Genomic DNA, 13,181 nt, shown 5'->3' with positions numbered 1-13,181 from the left:
TGCCAACATTGTCAAAAGATGTGTGCACCCTCTTTTGAATGCTGATGTAATCAAGCCGGAAGTTTTGTTTGTTTTGATAGCAATCAGGAAAGTTTGAAAAAAGTAGGCAGTAATTGTCATTTAAACTCGTTTTTGTGCAATATTTCATTTGGAAAACAATTTTCAAAATGGCAACACTGACACCTGGCTGACACTTCACGTTTTGAAGTCTTGCACAAGTCTCGTGAAGTCTCCACAATAAAGCAGCACATATATTCTTAGATTTACCTTTTCCTTCATCAGGAACAGAGGCCTTAAAAAATCTTAAATGGGTACCGCTTAGCCGAAGACATGCCAAACATCGAGTTATTTTCATTTACAAATGCCTAAATCAGCTGTTCGTTCATAAGTTTAATATTAATTTCAATAAGGATTATCACAACTATAACATCAGATTCAACAGTAATATTCGAAAAATAGCAGTTACTACAAACTAGGGCCTGTGGACATCCATAAATCTTGCTGTAAATAACTGGAACAAATTAGACAAGTCATTAAGGGAAGAGACATCATTTAAGTAAATTTTAAAAAGGTCTCAGGAATATAGTTTTCGAGTAAAATTAGTAGTGTGATATTCATTAACTCTTAAAATTTAATCTATTCTTTTTAGTCTATTGTGCTTTAGTCATAGATTATTTTTCCTCAGTTCACTCATTATTCATGGGTTGATGTAAACCACTTTATTAAATTGTGTTTTTCATATCTTATTTTGTATCACTTTTTATAGTTCATATTTTTTTTTGTTATTTATTATTTCAAGGACCCTTCTGTAAATCACTCTGTGACATTGGCATCCTCAATAAATATTAAAAAAAAAAAGATTGTGCGGATAAGTGACGCCTGCCATGGACCAAACGAACTAAATTCAATATGGCTAAAAACTGAATAGGCCTATAAGTATAATATTTATACTCATCTTGTCTCGTCTTCATCCGCTTTATCCAGGACCGGGTCGTGGAGGCAGCAGTCTAAGCATGGAAGCCCAAACTTCCCTTTCCCCAGACACCTCGGCCAGCTCCTTGGGAAGAACACAAAGGCGTTCCCAGGCCAGCTGAGAGACATAGTCCCTCCAGCGTCTCCTGGGTCTTCCCTGGGGCCTCCTCCCGGGGGGACATGCCTGGAACACCTCCCCAGGGAGGCATCCAGGAGGCATCCGAAAAAGATGCCCGAGCCACCTCAGCTGATTCCTCTCGATGTGGAGGAGCAGCGGCTCTATTCTGAGCTCCTCCCGAGTGACTGTGCTTCTCACCCTATCTCTAAGGGAGCGCCCAGCCACCCTGCGAAGGAAACTCATTTCGGCCGCTTGTATCCGCGATCTTGTTCTTTCGGTCATTACCCAAAGCTCATGACCATAGGTGAGAGTCGGAACATAGATCGACCAGTAAATCGAGAGCTTTGCCTTTTGGCTCAGCTCCTTCTTCACCACGACGGACCGGTAAAGCAACTGCATCACTGTGGAGGCTGCACCGATCCGCCTGTCGATCTCACGCTCCATCCTTCCCTCACTCGTGAACAAGATCCCGAGATACTTAGACTCTTCCACTTGAGGCAGGACTTCTCCACCAACCTGGAGAGGGCAAGCCACCCTTTTCCAGTCGAGAACCATGGCCTCGGACTTGGAGGTGCTGATTCTCATCCCAGCCGCTTCACACTCGACTGCAAACCGCCCCAGTGCATGCTGAAGGTCCTGGTTTGAAGAAGCCAACAGGACAACATCATCCGCAAAAAGCAGAGATGAAATCCTGTGGTTCCCAAACAGGATTCCTTCCGGCCCCTGGCTGCACCTAGAAATTCTGTCCATAAAAATTATGAACAGAACCGGTGACAAAGGGCAGCCCTGCCGGAGTCCAACATGCACTGGGAACAGGTCTGACTTACTGCCAGCAATGCGAACCAGACTCCTGCTCCATTCGTACAGGGACCGGACAGCCCTTAGCAAAGAGCCCCGAACCCCATACTCCCGAAGCACCCCCCACAGAATACCACAGGGGACATGGTCAAATGCCTTCTCCAGATCCACAAAGCACATGTGGACTGGTTGGGCAAACTCCCATGAACCCTCGAGCACCCTATGAAGGGTATAGAGCTGGTCCAGTGTTCCGCGACCAGGACGAAAACCGCATTGTTTCTCCTGGATCCGAGGTTCGACTATTGGTTGAATTCTCCTCTCCAGTACCCTGGAGTAAATCTTCCCCGGGAGGCTGAGAAGTGTGATTCCCCTATAATTGGAGCACACTCTCCAGTCCCCTTTCTTAAAAAGAGGGACCACCACCCCAGTCTGCCACTCCAGAGGCACTGTCCCCGACCACCATGTGATGTTGCAGAGGCATGTCAACCAAGACAGCCCCACAACATCCAGAGACTTGAGATACTCAGGGCGGATCTCATCCACCCCTGGTGCCTTGCCACCGAGGAGCTTGCAAACCACCTCAGTGACTTCGGCTTGGGTAATGGATGAGTCCACCTCTGAGTCATCAGCCTCAGTCTCCTCAATGGAAGACATGATGATGGGATTGAGGAGATCCTCAAAGTATTCCTTCCACTGCCCGACAATGTCCCCAGTCGAGGTCAACAGCTCCCCACCCGCACTGTAAACAGTGTTGGCAGAGTACTGCTTCCCCCTCCTGAGGCGCCGGACGGTTTGCGAGAATTTCTTCGAGGCCGACCGATAGTCCTTCTCCATGGCCTCCCCGAACTACTCCCAGTTCTGAGTTTTTGCCTCCGCAACTGCCCGAGCTGCAGCACGCCTGGCCTGCCGATACCCGTCAGCTGCCTCAGGAGTCCTGGAGGTCAACATGGCCCAATAGGACTCCTTCTTCAGCTTGACGGCATCCCTTACTTCAGGTGTCCACTACCGGGTTCGGGGATTGCCACCACGACAGGCACCGGAGACCTTGCGGCCACAGCTCCGAACAGCTGCGTCCACAATGGAGGTAGAGAACATGGTCCACTCAGACTCAATGTCCCCCGCCTCCCTCGGAAGCTGGGAAAAGCTCTCCCGGAGGTGGGAGTTAAAGACCTCCCCAACAGAGTGCTCAGCCAGACGTTCCCAGCAGACCCTCACCATACGTTTGGGCCTACCAGGTCTGTCCAGCTTCCTCCTCCGCCAGCAGATCCAACTCGCCACCAGGTGGTGATCAGTTGACAGCTCAGCCCCTCTCTTCACCCGAGTGTCCAAGACATAAGGCTGGAGATCAGATGAAATGACAACAAAGTCTATCATCGACCTCCGACCTAAGGTGTCCTGGTGCCACATGCACTTATGGACACCCCTATGCTCGAACATGGTGTTTGTTATGGACAAACCATGACTAGCACAGAAGTCCAATAACAAAACACCACTCGGGTTCAGATCGGGGAGGCCGTTCCTCCCAACCACGCCCCTCCAGGTGTCACTGTCGTCGCCCACATGAGCATTGAAGTCCCCCAGTCACACAATGGAGTCCCCAGTCTGAGCACCCCTCAGTACCTCTCCCAGGGACTCCAAGAAGGCCGGATACTCTATACTGCTATTCGGCCCGTAGGCACAAACAACAGCAAGAGCCCTCTCCCCAATCCGAAGGCACAGAGAGGCGACCCTCTCGTTCACTGTGGTAAACTCCAACACATGGCAGCTGAGCTGGGGAGCTATAAGCAAGCCCACACTAGCCCATTGCTGCTCACCATGGGCGATTCCAGAGAAGTGGAGAGTCCAGCCCCTCTCGAGGAGCTGGGTTCCAGAGCCCAAGCTGCGCATGGAGGTGAGCCCGACTATCTCTAGCCGGTACCTCTCAACCTCCCGCACAAGCTCAGGCTCTTTCCCCCCCAGCGAAGTGACATTCCATGTCCCAACAGCTAGCCACTGTGTCCGGGGATCAGGTCGTCGAGGCCCTGCCTTCGACTGCCACCCAATCCACACTGCACCAGTCCCCTACTGCTACCTCTGTGGGTGGTGAACCCACAGGAGGTCGGGCCCACGTCACATCTTCGGGCTAAGCCCGGCCGGGCCCCATGGGCAAAGGCCCGGCCACCAAGCGCTTGCATACGAGCCCCAACCCCAGGCCATATACTTATAGTATAAATATTATATAAACACTCATAATTAGTTGCCAATACGAGTCACAATATTAGGTTTTTCCTAATATTACAGTAGTAGGCTTTACCGACCTGTCAAACCAGACAGGAAGGTCATGCCTTCAGAAACATCAGCTGATAAGATGCATCACCAACAACATCCAGTGACACTCTGAGGAAGACGACAGTCGTACGTTGAAACATGTCAGGTAAACAAACCTAAAAACTAGATGTCTGATAAAAAAGAAAAAACTAACCTTATTTAATATAAGACATAATGAACGTAATCGAAAGATTAAGAATAAGTTACGGAGATAAAAGCATCAAGGAGTTTCGCCGCCTAGAAAAACTGACGCAAAAACGGGCACGCTACAGAAACCACCTGAGATTCAATCTGCGCTGCGGGGATGAAGAAGTTATACCGGCCAGCCTGAATATCAAGAACCCAATTCCGACCAGAAACGCGGAGAAGATGATCAGGAAAGTGCGGATGACTCTGGTAAAAGAACGAATACGGTGCACCACTGACAAACTTAAAAATATCAACAGCGAACTACACAGAGAGACGGAAACTTTCAAACGCCGGTTTCCCCAGAACAAGGACATGGAAATAGCGATACACAGACACTTGGCAGACATACACAAGCAGGAGTTCACCAAAACAAAAACCCAACAAATCCGAAAACTGGACAGACTCATTGCACAGAAAAAGAAGACAGAACCGGAACACGCACACATCAATGAAAAATGGATTCATAACATATCAAGGTACAAACTCTCACAAGCAGAATGCACTATACTAGGAAAAGGACTCAACTACGCTGTCGCACCAAACAATATACCATACGATGAATTCATTCTGGCAACTGAATTAGTATGTGAAAAAATAGAGGATCAGGGACAAAAAGCAGCACTAAGAAATACAATAGCTGGCATATTGAAAACGGCCAAACCACCACTCAGCAACATCGCCAAACAGGAAACCAAAGCTATGAGAACATTAGCAAAAAATAATGATATCACAATCCTCCCAGCAGATAAAGGCAGAACAACAGTTATCATGGACACCGATGAATATGAATTGAAGATGATGGAACTACTCAGTGACAATGCCTTTGAGATATTAAGAAAGGACCCAACCGAAGACAAGAAAAAGAAACTTAAAGCACTACTCAGACCGCTACTCGATGAAAATAAAATAGATAAACAGGCATACAATCATTTAGTACCCACAGCCAATGTCATTCCCAGGATTTACGGCACACCAAAGATACACAAACCAGGAACACCATTACGTCCCATAGTAGATAGCATTGGTTCAGTGACATACAACATATCAAAAGCACTCACCGAAATAATCAAACCATTACTAGGACTCACAGACCAACACTGCAAAAACTCAAAACAACTGGCAGAAGAACTTAAAAACATCAAAATGCAGCAAGACGAAGTTTTCATTTCACACGACATCATATCTCTTTTCACCAGAACACCCACGGAAGCCACCATACAGGTAGTACAAGACAGATTAAAAACAGATAGGACGCTCAAGAAACGCACAAACCTCACAGTACAAGATATCACTCAGCTCCTTCAATTCATCGCCACATCCACATACTTTCAGTTCAGGAATACAATATACAGACAAAAGGAAGGTTTTGCCATGGGAGACCCACTATCAGCCATCATGTGTGGCTTTTTCATGGAAGACCTGGAGCCGAAAGCACTCACTACAATACCAGCAGAATACAGACCAACACTCTGGAAACGTTACGTGGATGACATACTGGAAAAAGTGAAGAGAGGATACACTCAACAACTTACCGACCATCTCAACACCATAGACAATACCGGTAATATAAAATTCACACATGAAGAGGAAACAGAGCAGTCAATAGCATTTTTGGACTTAAAAATACAACACACAGAAGATGGGGACATCAAAATAAAAGTACATAGAAAACCCACACACACCGACCAATATTTAAACTGGACTTCTGAACACCCCATAATGCACAAAATATCTGTAGTTACATGAACGCGCAGCAATAATTACAGATCCACAGGACAAATAACAGGAGGAACAACATATACAACACGCACTGAAGGCATGTCAATATCCACAATGGGCAATATCCAAAGGGGCAGAACAGGTCAAGAACAAAAAACACATGAGAAAGAGAAAAAACAAACAAACAAGAACACAGGGGAGTAGTAACATTACCATACATCAGAGGAATAACGGAACGCATTCAAAGAGCAATGAGGAAATACAACATTAACACACCTGTCAAACCATACACAACCCTCCATCAGATCCTGGTTCATCCCAAAGACAGAATACATCCGGAAAACAGATGCAACATCATATATGAGATTCCATGCCAATTATGCAATAAAACTTACATCGGAGAGACAGGAAGGAGTTTCAACACAAGGAAAAATGAACATAAAGAGTGTGAAAAGGAGACAGCTATAAGACAAACCCGAACAATAAAAGAAAAGGCACAACAGGAAAATTATAAATCAGCCATAACAGATCACTGCAAAAGGGAAAATCATATTATGGTCTGGGGGAATGCCAGAGTCATCCGCACAGAAGATAATAAACATCAGCGCTGGATCAGGGAGGCCATGGAGATCTGAAAGCGGAGCCCGAGGACCATCAACCGGGATGAGGGGACATACATGCTCTCCCATACCTGGAGTGCCATCTTGCAGGGGACGAACAGACAGTAGTAGGCGTGACCGACCTGTCAAACCAGACAGGAAGGTCACGCCTTCGGAAACATCAGCTGATAAGATGCGTCACCAACAACATCCGGTGACACTCTGAGGAAGACGACAGTCGTACGTCGAAACATGTCAGGTAAACAAACCTAAAAACTAGATGTCTGATAAAAAAGAGAAAAAACTAACCTTACAATATTAGGTTACTAAAACCAAAAACGTAAATGAATGACATGTTAATTAAGAAATAAAGCAAGTTTAAAAATGACTTTAGTTCTCCTTTAATGAGACATAACCAACAAAATTCAAGTGAAGAACAATTAGAAATATTTTAGGGAAAAAAGAAAGATTAAAAACTTACAATAACCTGGTTGTATGTGTGCACACACTATAATTAATAATTTGTAAAATCATCATTTGCATATAGTTAAGCACTCATTCTTTTTGGAGTAAGTGTCTACCCACTTAACACATCTTGATTTGGATACTTTATTCCACTTTTCCTGACAAAAATGCTATATATCTATCAAATTGCAAGGGGAATACCTGTGTACAGCTCTATTCAAGCCATTCCACAGCTTTTTGAGAGGATTTAGATCTGAGTCAAAATAGATTGGTATGTGGAACTATCCATGATTCCCTCTATCTTGACTAGAGTCTGAGTATCAACTGAAGGGAAGCTGGCCCATAGTATGATGCTGCCACCATCATGCTTCATCATGGGTGTCATGCTCTTTGGGTGATAAGCGGCATTGCTTTTGCATTAAAATATATTGTAGAATTATGCCCAAAAGGTTTTACCTTGGTCTTATCAGACGATAACACATTTTGCCACATGCTTTAGCAAAATTTACGTGGGCTTGCTTATTTATTTATTTATTTATTTATTTATTTGTGAATAAGGGTTTCACTCTAGCCACCCTACCCCAAAGCACAGACGTGTGACAAATACAAGATATTAACAATCTCTTGTATTTGTCACACGTCTGTGCTTTGGGGTAGGGATTGACCAGTACATTAATAACAATAAGTTTCTATCTTGTCCTTTTATCAAATTTGGAAGGACATCCTGTTAATGTCACAATGGTGGCTGATTTTCTCCACTTGTTGATGATTGCTTTCACAGTGTTCCATTTAATGTTTTCAAGTGTTACATCTAATGTTTTGAAAATTCTTTTGTACCCCTCTCCTGATTGAAAATGAGATCCCATGCATACATGGCTCTATGTGGGCCATGACTTCAGAGGTCAGATAAAACCAAGAACATGTCAAGAAAATCCTACAGAAACAGCTTCTCTTTATTTGAAAACACTCATAATCATTTCATTGATGACAGTCGTATGATAATTACTTTTGAACATGAGTTTTAATTTGATTGGTTAAGTTTGAGCATAGTCACATGCCCTATTAAAAAAGGGTGTGCACGCTTATGCTACCAGGTTATTGTAAGTTTTTTGTTTTTCTTTTTTCCTAAAACCGTTCTATTTGTTTTTCAGTTTAATTTTGTTGGTTGCTGTATTACATTAAAGGTGGGAAAAGATCTGACATGATTTATCTTCATTTAATTTTTTTCCATCACAAAAACCTGAACTTTTAACTAGGGTGTGTAGACTTTATGCACTCTGAATGGAATGCCATCCAGAGTGAAGTCCGACTGTGGAGGTGGAGCTCTGGTTACCCTGTTCATACTGAGTGTCTCTGGAGGGATGTTTTTACCCAGGGTATTGAGTACTAATACCATCTGTTCTACTTTTTTTGAGGAATAACTCATTTTAGATCCAGACAATGGCATCCATCAATATTCCCTCTAACATGAGTACCCAGCTGTCATCCAGGAATGACTGGACACTTTCAGACCAGGATGAAACAGCTACAGACTACAAATGGAAAGGAACTCTATCTCTAATCAGATATGGATGGAAGGTGTGGTAGCTAACAATATTCAAGAGAGGACAGCCACAAAAAAATGTGTGGCAAAAATCCCTACAATTAAGAACAACTGAAGACCATGCTGGGCTGACACCAAGTTCAGCTTGCATAGTTGGAGGCTGACCAGGACGACCTTGACAGAGCTGTAGTTGTGAGATCACCACAGATCACCATAAATCCTGTGTGATGGCAGCCCAAAGAAACCACTGCCCAAGCAGCGCATCACTCCTCACTCTACTATGGTCTCCCACCAGCCTTGGCAGAAGAGTACCCACTCCTGAAAGATCAGATCTTGGAGTGCTGCAGGTTCTCCGCTTGCCAAGCCACAGCTGAATTCCATCATTGGGTGTATCAGGCTGATGTCAACCCCCTGGCCAAATGGAAACTCTGCTGAGAACCACCAAATGATGACTACAGCCTGAACACTCGGCTACAATGGTTGCAGAGCAGGTCTGCATGAGAGGTGGCCGCCACCCACATCTGGATTGAAAATGAGTGAGGTGAGTGGAAACTAACCGTTGGTGTGGTTCCTGACCTCCCTGTCCCTCTCCTCCTAGGTGGAGATTGACCCAGGTTCCCCAAGGAGCTGCCTGCTGTCAGGAAGATGGGGAGAGAATGAGCACCCTGGAGACCTGGGAACCACACCATGCCTCTCAAGAATGTGTGCCTGGCTGGGGAGCATGAGGATGCTGATGCTTGCGTTGCTAAAGGTGAGTCAATACCACCTCTAACCCTCTCTCTTGTGTGTATTAGCAGGTGGCCCAAGAACAGGACTTTGGGTAAGAGCAAAAACAGGATGAGTAGCTAAAGAACTGTTGGGTACTGGTGAGCATCATGGAAGTCAGAGACCAGCAACCAGGACAGCTCCTTCCCAGTTCTTAATTCCTGGTCCTCCATGGCCTCCTCTACCACCACACAGAGCAGTGTGGCCAGCCTGCAGACCTGCTAGTAGTTACCCACCCAAAGGTGGACCTTGTGATGCACCTAGCCCACTCTCACCCCTTGGGTGGCCAGCTAGCAAGCCAAAACACCATGGAGAAGACTGTGTGACTGATTTCTCTGGTCAGGGATGAATGCTGAGGTGAGGAACTTCTGCCAATGCTGCCCCCGATGTCAGCGCACCATCCCAATGAAACCTGTACCTGCTCTGCTCATGCCTCTGCCCATTATCGGTGTCCCCTTCGAGAAAGTGGGCATGGATCTGTTGGGTCCCCTTCCCAGGTCTACACAGGGCCATGAGCACATACAGTAGTGCTTGAAAGTTTCTGAATCCTTTAGAATTTTCTATATTTCTGTTCAAATATAACCTAAAACATCATCAGATTTTCACACAAGTCCTAAAAGTAGATAAAGAGAACCCAGTTAAACAAATGAGACAAAAATATTGTACTTGCTCATTTATTTATTGAGGAAAATGATCCAATATTACATATCTGTGAGTGGCAAAAGTATGTGAACCTTTGCTTTCAGTATCTGGTGTGACCCCCTTGTGCAGCAATAACTGCAACTAAACGTTTCCGGCAACTGTTGATCAGTCCTGCACACCGGCTTGGAGGAATTTTAGCCCATTCCTCCATACAGAACAGCTTCAACTCTGGGATGTTGGTGGGTTTCCTCACATAAACTGCTCACTTCAGGTCCTTCCTCAACATTTCGATTGGATTAAGTTCAGGACTTTGACTTGGCCATTCCAAAACATTAACTTTATTCTTCTTTAACCATTCTTTGGTAGAGCGACTTGTGTGCTTAAGGTCGTTGTCTTGCTGCATGATCCACCTTCTCTTGAGATTCAGTTCATGGACAGATGTCCTGACATTTTCCTTTAGAATTCGCTGGTATAATTCAGAATTCATTGTTCCATCAATGATGGCAATCTGTCCAGGCCCAAATGCAGCAAAACAGGCCCAAACCATGATACTACCACCACCATGTTTCACAGATGGGATAAGGTTCTTATGCTGGGATGCAGTGTTTTCCTTTCTCCAAACATAACGCTTCCCATTTAAACCAAAAAGTTATATTTTGGTCTCATCCGTCCACAAAACATTTTTCCAATAGCCTTCTGGCTTGCCCACGTGATCTTTAGCAAATGGCAGATGAGCAGCAATGTTCTTTTTGGAGAGCAGTGGCTTTCTCCTTGCAACCCTGCCATGCACACCATTGTTGTTCAGTGTTCTCCTGATGGTGGACTCATGAACATCAACATTAGCCAATGTGAGAGAGGCCTTCAGTTGCTTAGAAGTTACCCTGGGGTCCTTTGTGACCTCGCCGACTATTACACGCCTTGCTCTTGGAGTGATCTTTGTTGGTTGACCACTCCTGGGGAGGGTAACGATGGTCTTGAATTTCCTCCATTTGTACACAATCTGTCTGATTGTGGATTGGTGGAGTCCAAACTCTTTAGAGATAGTTTTGTAACCTTTTCCAGCCTGATGAGCATCAACAACGCTTTTTCTGAGGTCCTCAGAAATCTCCTTTGTTCGTGCCATGATACACTTCCACAAACATGTGTTGTGAAGATCAGACTTTGATAGATCCCTGTTCTTTAAATAAAACAGGGTGCCCACTCACACCTGATTGTCATTCCATTGATTGAAAACACCTGACTCTAATTTCACCTTCAAATTAACTGCTAATCCTAGAGGTTCACATACTTTTGCCACTCACAGATATGTAATATTGGATCATTTTCCTCAATAAATAAATGAGCAAGTATAATATTTTTGTCTCATTTGTTTAACTGGATTCTCTTTATCTACTTTTAGGACTTGTGTGAAAATCTGATGATGTTTAGGTCATACTTATGCAGAAATATAGAAAATTCTAAAGGGTTCACAAACTTTCAAGCATCACTGTACATGTCATTATGGACTATGCCAGTCGATACCCTGAGGTTCAGTTTACTTCATTTGTAGATAAAATAAAAAGGATCCACTGACACAGTCTCAGACACCACAGACAATAACAGATCAGACAGGATAAAACATGACAAAAGGATAAAAGATAAGAATGATCCATGTGCTCCAGTGTTAATCAAAATGTTCAATATGTAATAAATACACAACCAAACCGTAAAATGAGAACAATCTAAAAACTCTGAGTAAAAAAAATACATGCTGCAAATTGATCTTGTACAATTTTCTACAGCTTTTTTTTTTTTTTTTTACCAGTGTGATGGCAGCTAGAACAAAACTGTTTTATTGTGCTTGATTTTACACCTTGGGAATAAAAACCTCTGTCCAGAGGGGAGAAGCTGAAACTCGTTGTGCAAAGGGTGCAGGTTGTCATTTAAAATGGTATTGGCTATCTGCTGTAACTGTCCAGTATACAGAGAAGCCAGGTTCAGCTGGGTCTCACTGATCAGTTTACTTGATCAAAGGCAATCCCCCTTCAGAAGGTTATATCCAAGAACATTGCCAGGGAGCTGGTTTTACTGTTCTCCCACATGAGGCTTCCAAAAGACCTCCTTCTGGACCAAGGTACACCCTTTATATTAAAGTTAATAACAGATTTGTGCTGGTTGTGCAGATCCACACCTCAATCTATCACCCACAGACTGATGGACTGGTTGAGAGATTCAGTCAGACACTGAAGAGGATGCTACAGCGAATAGTAGATGAGGATTGCAGGAACTGGGACCTCCTTGTCCTGTACATGTTGTTCACGATCTGGGAAACCCCACAAGCATTGACAAGCTTCACGCTGTTCAAGCTCTTGTTCGGGAGAAGGCCCTAGGGCCTCCTAGATGTGACAAAAGAGGCCTGGGAGGAGCAGCCTTCACCTTTCCAGACCACCATTAAGTTCATGAAGGAGATGCAGGACGACATTGAGAAAGTGGCTCCCATCGTCTGCCAACACATGTTCACTGCCCAGGCCAAACAGAACTCCTTCTATAAGTGCTCTGCCCAGCCCCGGGAGTTTCAGTCTGATGAATGCATCCTACTGCTTGTCCCCACCACCAGCTGCAAATTCCTTGTGTAGTGGTAGAGCCCCTTCGTGACTCGGGCAATTTTCAAAACTTTGAAATCACGAGTGAAATTGATCCTTAATTTTACTAGGAACCATACAATTACTTGTTTTTCATATTTTGGAAGCCATTCAAGTTCACAACATTTGTCATTCACATTTTCTGAACCAATTAGGGCACACGTTTGAATCAGTTTCTAAAGCATTCCTTGTTTTTGCAAATCTCTCACTTTTTCCTCGAGGACTTTTCGTGATTCTTGAAAAGTAACATCTTTCAGGATTGATCCCAGATATTTCTCTTGCCTCAGATGCCAATCCAATGCTGCCTGCATTACTTTAAGAGAGTCTGGTTCATAGTTTTCCCTATTTTCTTTCCTCACTTCTGCATAAAACTGCAATAGCACCTTGTCTAACTCACAGCATTCATATGCCACTAGAGAGTCGTTTATTTGTCTTTCTGCGGC

The sequence above is a fragment of the Neoarius graeffei genome, chromosome 23 (genome assembly GCF_027579695.1).
Source record: "Neoarius graeffei isolate fNeoGra1 chromosome 23, fNeoGra1.pri, whole genome shotgun sequence".
Classification (NCBI taxonomy): domain Eukaryota; kingdom Metazoa; phylum Chordata; class Actinopteri; order Siluriformes; family Ariidae; genus Neoarius; species Neoarius graeffei.
Note: the sequence above shows the minus strand (reverse complement) of the source record.